The sequence below is a fragment of the Hylobates moloch genome, unplaced genomic scaffold, assembly GCF_009828535.3.
Source record: "Hylobates moloch isolate HMO894 unplaced genomic scaffold, HMol_V3 SCAFFOLD_15, whole genome shotgun sequence".
Taxonomy (NCBI): Eukaryota; Metazoa; Chordata; class Mammalia; order Primates; family Hylobatidae; genus Hylobates; species Hylobates moloch.
Genome location: NW_026652290.1, coordinates 68,900,269 through 68,912,708, shown reverse-complemented (window position 1 = coordinate 68,912,708; position 12,440 = coordinate 68,900,269). Strand labels below are relative to the sequence as shown.

Below are 12,440 nucleotides of genomic sequence, written 5' to 3'. Positions count from 1 at the left end.
AAGAAGGGGCTTGTGTTAGAAACTCTACGATCCCTAGTCTGTTCATCTAAAGCTCCAAAGGATGAGACTACTATACCTTGGTTATGGAAGAAACACTAGACTTCTTTATGCCATCGTTCATTTTCTTTTCTCAAATTATAATTTTTGTTTATTTGTGCTTGCAGGGCCTGATTAACAGTGTCACTTGTTCTCTTGAAGGAAAACTGAAGTTGTGAATGATGGAATTATAGTTGCCATTTCTCCAATTGTTGATATCTTGTTTGTTCCTTTGCTCCATGGGAAGGCATGTATGGAACAGAGCTTTGAGACAGAATCCTCATTTTGGTTGCCTCTATGACTAGGCTGTTTAGAGGCTGCCAGCCTATAATATAGGGCTCTTGTTAGTTTAAGCACTTAGGTAGAAAAAGACCCCTCTATAAATGCAAATTTTTAATATCTAAGCATTATCTGCCATTAACATTAGTACAGATGAATTTATAAGATTATTTCTAGCAGACAGTAAAGACCTGAAAAAAAATTGAACAGTACAGTTACATCTTAAAAGATCAGAGGCCAAGATCTACCCAGTAATTCTCAACCCTGGCTGTACATCAGAAACATTTTGGATTTATGGAGAAGACAGATTTCCAAGCCCCAACCAAGACCTACCTCCTGAACCTGAACTTACAAGATGTGGACTGGAGAAGTCTCTTTTTTAAGAAAAAAATTAGTAAACTTTATTTTTTAGGGCAGTTTTAGATTCACGCAAAATTGAGTGGAAAGTATAGAGAGTTCCCATATACCCTATCCCCATCCATGTACAATCTCCCCTACTAACAACATCCCCCACCATATTGATAACATTTGTTATGATAGATGAACCTACATTGACACATCATTATCACCCCCAAATCCAGTTTACATTAGAGTTCATTCCTGGTGTTCTCTGTGTTTTGACAAATGTATAATGATATGTATCTACCATTGTAGTATCATGCAGAATAGCTTCAGTGCCCTAAAAATCCTCTGCCTATTCATCTCTTCCTCCCCTCTAACTCATGCCACCCACTGAGGTTTTTACTGTTTCCACAGTTTTTGCCTTCTCCTGAATGTCATATTGTTGGAATCATACAGCATTTAGCCTTTCCAGATTGACTTCTTAACTGGTAACATACATTTACATTTCCTCCATGTCTTTTCATGGCTTGCTGGCTCATTTCTTTTTAGTGCTGAATAATATTCCTTTGTCTGGATGTATCACAGTTTATTTATCCATTCACCTACTGAAAGACATTTTGGTTTCTTCCAAGTGTTGGCAATTATGAATTAAGCTGCTGTAAACATCCATGTGCAGGTTTTTGTGAGGACATAAGTTTTCAACTCCTTTGGGTAAATACCTAGGAGCGTGATTGATGGATTGTAAGGTAAAAGTATGTTTACTTTTTAAAGAAACTGATGAACGGTCTTCCAAAGTGGCTGTACCATTTTACATTCCCTTCAGCAATGACTGAGAGTTCCTGTTCTTCCACATCCTCATCGGCATTTGGTGTTGTCAGTGTTCTGGATTTTAGTCACTCTCTTAGGTGTTTAGTGGTACCTCATTTTAATTTTCAGTTCCCTAATGACATACAATATCAAAAATCTTTCATATGCTACTTATTATATCTTCTTTGGTGATATGTCCATTCAGGTATATTGCCCATTTTTAAATTGGGTTCATTTTATTATTGTTGAGTTTTAACTGTTCTTTGTATATTTTAGATAACAATTCTTTATCAGATTTTTTTTTTGCAAATATTTTCTCCCAGTCTATGGCTTATCTACTCAGTATCTCTTAACATAATCTTTTGCAGAGCAGAAGTTTTAAATTTTTTTTTTTTTTTTTTTTGAGACAGAGTCTCGCTGTCGCCCAGGCTGGAGTGCAGTGGCGCAATCTCGGCTCACTGCAGGCTCCGCCTCCCGGGTTCACGCCATTCTCCTGCCTCAGCCTCCCGAGTAGCTGGGACTACAGGCGCCCGCCACCTCACCCGGCTAATTTTTTGTATTTTTAGTAGAGACAGGGTTTCACTGTGGTAGCCAGGATGGTCTCGATCTCCTGACCTCGTGATCCGCCCTCCTCGGCCTCCCAAAGTGCTGGGATTACAGGCGTGAGCCACCACGCCTGGCCAGAAGTTTTAAATTTTAATGAAGCCCACCTTATCAATTATTTCTTTCATAGGTCATGCCTTTGGTGTTATATCTAAAAAGTCAATGTCATGCCAAAAGTCATCTAAGTTTTCTCTTGTGTTATCTTCTAGGAGTTTTATAGTTTTACATTTTGTATTTAGGCCAATGAACCACTACGAGTGATTTTTGTGAAGGATATAAGATTTGTGTCTAGATTATTATTATTATTTTTTTGCATGTGGATGTCCAGTTGCTCCAGCACTATTTCTTGAAAAGACTCTTTGCTCCATTGTATTGCCTTTGCTCCTTTGTCAAAGATCAGCTAACCATGCTCGTGTGGGTCTATGTCTAGGCCCTCTATTACGTTCCATTAATCTATTCACCTATTCTTTCATCAATACTACACTGGCTTGATTACCGTAGTGATACAGTAAGTCTTGAAGTCAGGTTGTGTCAGTCCTCCAATTTTATTCTCCTTAATAATGAGTTGGTATTCTGGATCTTTTGCCTCTGCACATAAACATTAGAATTGGTTTGTCAATATACACAAAATCACTTTCTGGGATTTTGATTGGGACTTCTTTGAATCTATAGTTCAAATTAAGAAGAACTGACATCTTGACAATATAGTTTTCTTACTCAGGAACATGGACTATCTCTCTATTTATTTAGTTCTTCCTTGATATCTTTCATCAGGGCTTTGTAGTTTTTCATATAGATCTTGTACATCTTTTGTTAGATTTATAGTTAAGTATTTCATTTTTGGGGTGTTAATATAAATGGCAATGTGTTGTTAATTTCAAATTTCATCGTTCATTGCTGGTATATAGGAAAGTGATTGACTTTTGTATATTAACCTTATATCTTGCAACCGTGCTATAATTGCTTATTTCCAGGAGTTTTTTTGTTGATTATTTTGGGCTTTCTATATATATGGTCATGTCATTTGTGAACAAAGACAGTTTTATTTCTTCTTTCCCAATCTGTATATTTTCTATTTTCTTTTCTTTTTCTATTGCATTAGCTGTAACTGCCAGTATGGTGTTAAAAATCAGTGAAGAGAAGAGACATTCTTGTCTTATTCTTGATCTTAGTGGGAAAGCTTTGAGTTTCTCACCATTAAGTATGATGTTTGCTGTAGTTTTTTTGGTAGATATTCTTTATAAGTTGAGGAAGTTCCTTTCTATTTCTAGTTTGCTGAGATTTTTTTTTTTTACCATAAATAGGTGTTGCATTTGTCAAACACTTTTTTTGCATCCATTGATATGATAACGTGATTTTTCTTCTTTAGTTTTCTGATATGTTAGATTACATTAATGAATTTTCAAATGTTGAACCATCCTCGCATACCTGGGATAAATCACATTTAGTTGTGGTGTATAATTCTTTTTGTACATTGTTGAATTTGACTTGCTAATATTTTGTAGAGGATTTCTGCATCTCTGTTCATGAGAGGCATTGGTCTGAAGTCTTTTTTTGTAAAGCCTTTGTCTGACTTTGGTATTAGGGTAATGCTGGCCTCATGGAATGAATGAGGAAGTATTCCCTCTGTTTTTATTTTCTAAAAGAGATTGTAGAAAACTAATATAATTTCTTCTTTAAATGTTTGGTAGAATTCATGGGCAAGCTTATCTGGGGCTTGTGCTTTCTGTGTTGGAAGGTTATTAATTATTGATCTAATTTAACTAATAGATATAGGCCATTCACATTGTCCATTTCTGTTTGTGTGACTTTTGGCAAGTTGTGTCTAGGAATTGGTCAATTTAATCCAGATTATCAAATCTGTGGGCATAGAGTTGTTCATAATATTCCTTTATTATCTTTTTAATGCCTGTGGTATATGTATGATGTCCTCTACTTCATTTCTGATATTAGTGCTTATCATTATTAGTCTTATCTTTTTTTTCTTATTTAACCTGGCTAGAGATTTATCACTTTTATTATCTTTTCAGATAACCAGCATTTGGTTTTGTTGCATGTTTCTATTGATTTCCTGTTTTCAATTTCATTGATTTTTGCTTTAATTTTTATTTTTTTCTGCTTTCCTTGGATTTAATTTTTTTTCCTAGTTCCCTAAAGTGGAAGCTTAGGTTATTTATTTCAGATCTTTCTTCTTTCATAATATATGCATTCAATGCTATAAGCTTCCCTCTAAATATTGCTTTCATTGCATTCCACAAATTTTGATAAACTGTATATTTTTAATTTCTCTTGAGATTTATTCTTTGACCCATATGTTATTTAAAAGTTTATTAGTCTCTAAGTTTTTCGAGCTTTTCCAGTTGTCATTCTGTTATTGATATTTACTTTAATTCCATTATGTTCTAACAGCATACATTGTATGATTTCTATCCTTTTAAATATTTTAAGATGTATTTTATGGCTCAGAAAGTATTCTATCCTGGCAAATGTTCCATGTGAGGTTGAGATGGATGTGTAATATGTTGTTGGATGAAATAATATGGATGTCAATTATATCCCAATGATTGACAGTGTTGTTGAGTTCAACTATGTCTTTACTAATTTTCTGCCTAGTGGATCTGTCCATTTCTGATAGTGGTAAAGTCTCCAATTATAATAGTGGATTTATCTGTTTCTCCTTGCATTTCTATCAGTTTTTGCTTCACATGCTGTGGTCCTCTGTTGGGTGCATACACATTAAAAATTGTTATGTTGTTTTAGAGGACTGACCCCTCCATCATTATGGAATAGCTCTCTTTATCCCTCCTAACTTTCCTTGTTCTGAAGTCGGCTCTCTCTGAAATTAATATAGCTACTCCTGCTTTTTTAAAAACAGATTTTCTGCTTTCTTTTGATGAATATTACATAGTATTTTTTTCTTCATATCCTTACTTTTAAACTTTTTTTTTTTTTTTTGAGATGGATTTTGCTTTTGTTGCCCAGGTGGGTGCAAGGGTGACTGGGCAAGTAACCTCCATAGCCTCCCGAGTAGCTGGGATTACAGGTGCCCACCACCACGCCCAGCTAATTTTTTTTTTTTTTTTTTGAGACGGAGTCTCGCTCTATCGCCCAGGCTGGAGTGCAGTGGCGCAATCTCAGCTCACTGCAAGCTCCGCCTCCCGGGTTCACGCCATTCTCCTGCCTCAGCCTCTCCAAGTAGCTGGGACTACAGGCGCCCGCCACCACGCCCGGCTAATTTTTTGTCTTTTTAGTAGAGATGGGGTTTCACCACGTTGGCCAGGCTGGTCTCGAACTCCTGACCTCAGGCGATCCACCCACCTCAGACTCCCAAAGTGCTGGGATTACAGGTGTGAGCCACTGTGCCTGGCTTACTTTTAATCTTTATGTGTCTTTATATTTAAAGTGGGCTTCTTGTATACAACATGTAGTTGGGTCTTGTTTTTTAATCCACTCTGACAATCTCTGTCAGTTAATAGGCATATATAGACCATTGAAGGTTAAAGTGATTATTATTATAGCTGTATTAATATGTAACATATTTGTTATTGTTTTCTATTTGTTCTTCTTGCTCTTCATTCCTATTTTGTCTTCTACACTTGTTCTGCTTTTGTAGTTTTAATTGAGCATTTTATATGATTTCATTTTCTCTTCTTTCTTAGGACATAAGTCACATTAAAAAAAAAATTTAGTAGTTTTTCCCCAACATTTGCAATAGACATTTATAACGAATTCAAGTCCAATTAACAATATACTGCTTTATGAGCAGTGCAAGTACATTATAATAACAAAATATTCCTAACTCCTCTGTTCTCTCTTCTGTATCATTGCCATTATTCATTCACTTACATATAAGCATACACTAGCATACATATGTATGTTTATGTGTGTGCACATATATATATAAAACATATAAGTGTACATAATTGAATATATCATTGCTGTTATTTTGAACAGTTTTGTGTTAAATCAATTAAGAATAGGAAAAATAAAAGTTTTATTTCACTTTCACTGATTCATTCTCCATTGCTCCTTTCTTTATGTAGATCTGAGTTTCTAACCTATATAATTTTCTTTTGTTCTGAAGAACTTCTTTGAAGAATTTCTTGCAAGGCAGGACTACTGGCCAACAAATACTTTCAATTTTTGCCTGAGAAAGTCTTTATTTCTTCTTTACTTTTGAAGGATAATTTCACAGCGGATAGAGTTCTAGGCTGGTAGTTTCTATCTCAATAGTTTAAATATTTTACACCACTCTCTTCTTGCTTGCATGTTCTGAGGACCAGTCAGGTGTAATTCTTATTTTTGCTTCTCTATTGGTAACGTGTGATGGACCCACTATGTCTGGGTCCTCCTGAGTTTTTAATTCTTAAACTTGTCCACACTGATCTTCTAGCAATTGCAGTTCTGGTTTTCTAACCCTGGCACTGACTCCTGAGAAAGAGACTGCTCATAGACTTCTGCTCCAGTAAGTTGTGATTCTCTCTATTTGTCTGTCTGTCTCTCCAATTTGGGGGACAGTGATTTGTCCTGTGACCTCACTTCTCTGACAGATCTAAGAAGAGTTGTTGATTTTTCAGTTTGTTTGGCTTTTTTACTTGTTGTTAGAGTGGCGACTTCTTAAGAGCCTAACATGCTGGACCTGAAACTAAAACTCTTGATGACTTTACTTTTTAAGATGAGTCTGATGATTGGATAGGTTGAGAGCTGGTTTTTAAACTTTAAAAAGTAATGCCATCTTATTTCAAAAAATATATGAATTTATAAATTTATAAAAATAATAAAATTGATAAAGTGGGGCTGTTCTGGTTGAATTGTGTGTGTTAGCGAGGGAGGGAACCAGGGTTTTGTCCTCTCAGCCCCTTTCCTTATGACAGCCCAAACAGCCTCTTCAGAACTCCCTGTTTGCAAATCACATTGGTCTTTCCAGCATGGGAACTGCCAAATGATCTTTGACAGGTCTTGGAGGGTATGGTGTGAAAGCTCTTGGTGCCTGGAGTGCCAATTAGGTGAAGGAGGAACAGCACTCAAAGGAGCACAGACTTTAGATATCAATCTTAAAATTGCCACTGGAAAGTGAAGGGGACAGGAGGGTGATGCATTTGGAATCAAAGTTAGAAATCTGTTTGCTGGCAAAAAGACCATTTTGCCACTTGCCTTTTTTAAATGACCTTACCCGTGTAGGGTGTTATTTAGTTAACCCAGCCTAAGGGGATGTTTTAAAGGTGGAGAATTGCCCTGGTGATGAACAAATATGAGAAATAAACTTCCAGTGGGGCTGGGTTGCCTGCTGACTGTGATTTCCTGATGATCTATAACAATGGTTATTCACTAACAGCTGGCGCATGTCTCCCCCGGACAAAGCCACTGGGAAGCACAGGCGCTCTGATTGGTGAACCAGAACCGTTTCCCTGGTAACAGTTAACTAGCACGTGTTTTATTGTTTCCAACTGCTTTTCCTGGGGTATTTGCAGGTGGTGGGAGATGCTTTCTTAAAGAGGGGTCATAACCTCATGAACTTTCAGATGTTGCAACAAATTGGGGAACAAAACATTTTTCCTTTTTCAAATATATTAAGTAAATCTTATTACATAGCATTTTCAAGGCAGATGCAGCCCAACAGTTTTTCCTTTTTGCCATTATTTCCAGATGTTATCAATTTTAAAGTCAGCATTCCATTTTAAGAATAGGATCTATAGGAAGGTGATATTAGTAATATGTATAGCAGCAGAGTATTATTTTGCCCTTTTTGGAGGTGTGTTCTGGTTCTACATTTTGCTATAAAATGTGAGATCAAACCGTAAAATGTGAGTGTATTTTTAATTGGCCTTTTAATCGTTTGTATATTTTGCCTCTTCATTAATTAACTCAATGTTTTTCCCTTTACTGGTCGTTTTCTTTGTCATTTTTAATGCACCAGAAAAATTATAGTGTTTTTATAAAATACAAGACTAAATAAGACTTGATTATATTAGAATTTTCTTCTGTATTTATTTGACATGTTTTTGAAAGGATTGGTTAATTTCCAGATGGATAGCTCCCTCTTCTGTCTGGTTTGCAGAATTCACATCTTTTGAAAGCAGAGATGGAAGATGAAGTATGTATCACATAATTCTTTATCTTGGCTGGAGGCTGAATGTAGTTACTATATGAAGAATAACAAATTCATGTATTGGAATATGGAAAGCGCTTCCATAGTAATAATTTGGTTTAAAATAAGATTGTCTATCTTGCCATAAATGCTGGCTAAAAGAAAATGAAAACATTCCCTTAAGTTAATATTGAACTTTATCTGCAGACATCCCTGAAAAAATGCAGACCTGATCAATCACTTGACTGAACTCTACTTGAAACACTTGGACTTTTGTCAAATAAACATTTGCCACTTGATTTGTACAACATTCCAACAAAAGTGCAACTCAAGTCTTCTCTTTAGCCTGATTTGCAAGGTTCTTTCTGTAAGTGTTCATTGGTTTGCAAACATGCATCTACTTATAAATTAGATCAGTGGCATTCAAATACTCTTCTCCAGGAACTTAGAATTTAAAAAAAATTTAAAACATTTCTTTACAAAATATTTTTCCTTTGTTTCCTTGGATCCAATTCAATCACTACACCCAGAATTAGGGTTATGCTCTGAAAGTGAACACAAAAAAATCATAACCTAAACTCATAACCATAGAACCAAAAGAGCTAGTAAAATTATTTATAATAAGGATACTTAGGTACAGTCCGTGTTTCTAGAGATACAATGAAGTGATGCAATTTTACTGTGAAGAGGAAAACATTAATTCAGTCTCACCCTTCTTGTTTCTTCTCTCAGTGGCAGGGTGAAAGGGGAGGGGGTCACATAACCCTAATTATTTGAATATATATTAAAGAGCACTGTTTGCAACTCTCTACTTTGCTTTTGTCGTGGTAGGCATAGCTCAGGGCCCTCTGAAGGAGAAACATTTTACCTCACACACTCCTGTTGGTACCATGTCATTGTATTCTTTCTTTTTAGATTCATTAGAGGAGTAAAAATGGTATTTTTTATATCAAGGAATAATTTGAATATAGTGAAATGAGAATCAGAAAATTAGTCATTATCAAAATTTGTAGACTTAAGCATATATTTGAAAATTTTAAATTACTTTCTTATCTTCGAGTAGGTAAAATAACCAAGTCATAAAGTATTAGATAACAATTCACGTGGAATGAGGGATGCTGAACATCACAGGCCGTAGAACACTCAATTCAGTCTCTCCTTTCACAGACGAAACATTAAGCCCAGAAGGGCAGTTGTCTTGTTCAGGGTCCTGCAGCTAGCAGGTGACAGAGCTGTTTTCTCTGGCTCTTATTCAAAAGTGCCCTTTTGCTCAGGTCATGCTCTGTGCAGTGGTCAAGGAGTTCTTCCCTAAGGGTACTTGGCTGTGGCTCCATGAATACGGATTCTGTAATTTCTTTCCTCCTCCAAATGAATAAACTGGCCCTATTTCCCGGATTTGCATTCCGGTGACTTACTTGGTGAGTGACTTTGGATTAGTTAACCAACCTCTCTGTGCTTTTCACTTCTACAAAATTAGGGTAATAAGAGTGCATATCTCAGAAAGTTAAGATCAGTGCTGTGTGTGGCACAGTGCCCGGTACATAGAAAGCTCTCAATAAATTTTATCTATTATTTTTATTATTGTAATTTTCTGCCTATTTTTCTCAAGTATTTTCTCCAGTGTGTCTTAATTTACTCTGCAGCATGTAGTAATCACATTCTGAAACGACTGAAGGTTGTACACCCATGTGCATAGCAGCCTTATTGACAGGAGCCAAAAGGTAGATGCAATCCAAGTGTCAAACGACAGATGAATGGATAAGCAGAATGTGGTGCATATACATACAATGGAATATTACTCAGCCTTAAAAAGGAAGGAAATTCTGACACATGCTACAACATTAATGAACTTTGAAAACATTATGCTAAGTGAAATAAGCCAGCACAAAAAGACAGATGCTGTAATGATTCCATTTATATGTAAGGCACCTAGACTACTCAAATTCATAAAGACAGAAAGTAGAATGGTGTTTGCCAAGGGCCTGGAAGAGAGGGAAATGGGGGAGGTGTTGTTTATGAGACAGACAGAGTTTTCGTTTTGTAAGATCAAAACAGTTCTGGAGATTAGCTGCACAATAATGTGAATGTACTTAACACTACTGAACTGTACATTTAAAAATGATTAAGATGATAAATTTTATGTTATGTGTATTTTACTACAGTTAAAAACAACAACAACAAAATGATTGAAGGGCTTAGTGCACTTAGAACATACTAGTTTTATTAGTTAGCCGTGGATATTTTGACTTCTTGGTCCCAGAGCTCTGGGCCAGTGCTGTGGGTTAGAACCAGAAACGATTTGGTTGGAGACTAAGCATGGTATGTGATCATAGTGCTCAAACATTGTATCTGTTTTAGTTCTGTTTCCTTCCTCCAGGATTGCTGATTTCCTGCCAGAGATGGACTTAATTTCCAGAGCCTTATAGTTTATGAACTTGGATGAAAATACAGAAGCACACTTTCCCCATAGACACATGAAGAAACCCCTCAGAGATTCTTCAAAAAATGCAAACAATAAAAAGCAAATTTGATTCAGCAAGTTTACCATTAACAAAACCTCCTTTGGGGGCAGGGATGGTGTAGTGATAGTACAGGCTGTTAGAAAGAAGCTTAGAAACTGCCCTATTGAACAAAGCAAGCTAAAGGCAGAGAGATAAAATGGGAGAAGAAAACTGGTTTTTAGTTTAGATTTTTTTTGAAATTTCTGTTTAATTATCATTATTGTCTACAGAGATGATTAAAAGCATCAAACATTTCCAGGATAAAACCCAAGCACAAATGGAAAAGGATTTATGCTAAATTGGCATTTGATAATTTCTTAACAATAATCTGACATAAAAGTTGTCTCTCTTTTATTTCAATTCAAGAATTCCTTTCATCTTTTACTCAATAGTCAATATCCTTTTTATTTCAATTCAATAACATTTACTGAATATCTAATATGTAGTATAGGCCCTGTGTCTCAAAAAAACACTGGGTTAGGGTTTTTAAAATAAGTTTTAAAAGAAGGTAAATATTTTAAAGCTTAAATTTTTTTTTTAAGTTTAATGTTCAAAATACTGAACTGTACTAAAAATCACAATAAATGGCCATTCTTCCAAATAACATTCCCTTTATGATTATGGGATTTATATAAACTAAATATTTGCAGAAGAAATTTCTTCAACTATATTGTAGGGAGAATGTCATCTTTTCAGATATGCTGGTTGGGAATAATCACTACACTAGTGGAAATGTTTGCTCAAGCCAGCTTTGAAAAGAGATAAGATTTCCCTTTATCAGCTTCTCAAAAATGACAACTAAAATTCTTAGTTTTGGGACAGGACAAAAGTCTAAGTCTGTCATTTTTAAATGCCACATTTTTGAAATAACAATCAGGTGTTTCACTTTAAGTGTAGTAAATTTAAGTGTATTAATATTTAATATAAATATTGAAATATAATTATTACTTTATTCAGAAGCAAAACCCCAATCCTAATTTCAGCATCATCTTAATAGAAAGCCTGGGTTTATGAATCCACAGGCTTTTTATTAAAATCCCAAGAGGTCAATAACAATCTTGTAATCACAAAATACGCATAAAGGAGAACATCAGACTTACCAAGAAACATAGCTGTAACAGTGCATGACAAAAGGCACATTTTGGAGACATGATTCAATTTCCTGTTTTTCAGCATCAGGTACTTTATCTGACCATCTGAAAGCTTTAGAAATAGGTGAAAAAAATGGGAGAGTTTTTAATATTAAGAGCTATGAAAGGTGAAAAACAGGCCCTGACAAACACATCTAAACAGATCCATGTATTTCATAATAGAAACAGTTCCCTTTTCATTCTCAATATTTCTAGTTGAATAATTATTCACTACCCCAAGGATTCTTAATAAAAAAAAAATTTTACCCTTTTGAGAGGAAGACAGCAATGAGTTCATTTTGAAAGGTTCGCGTTTAGCTTTTAGCCAAAAGTGAACCTTGGTGTCTTTTGAATCCTTTTTAAGTCTTGAAGCCTTAGAGAGAAACCAAACAGAAAGAGATCAGATCGCGGCCTACCTCTTTCAGCCCTTGAGAATTCCCTTTCCAAGTAGTTTCTTAAATAGTGAGGCTGCATCAGAACCCCTAGTTCTTCTCCTTAGAAGTTATTAAATCAGCAGAAAGGCTGACAATAATGGCAAATGAAATCTAAGTTTTGTATAGGAAACAGACAGGCAGTCTACACTTTGTTATTCACTTGATAGACAGAGCCATTTTGACAGCCCTAACCTTGGAAACCACAGGTCCTGCTGAGCTC

The 12,440-nt window shown here is 35.5% G+C and overlaps 1 long non-coding RNA gene across 2 annotated transcripts in view; it reads right to left on the bottom strand.

Annotated features, from left to right (window-relative positions):
• The window catches only part of LOC116483960 (uncharacterized), a 51,270-nt gene extending 39,141 nt beyond the window's left edge, over nt 1–12,129 (bottom strand). For both annotated transcript variants that reach the window (XR_009210066.1, XR_009210067.1), the window contains exons 1-3: nt 12,054–12,129; nt 11,757–11,859; nt 77–361 (exon numbers count right to left, since the gene is read on the bottom strand). This is a non-coding gene — a long non-coding RNA (uncharacterized LOC116483960). The remainder of the gene's footprint in view (nt 1–76; nt 362–11,756; nt 11,860–12,053) is intronic.
• Between the last annotated feature and the right edge of the window lie 311 nt (nt 12,130–12,440).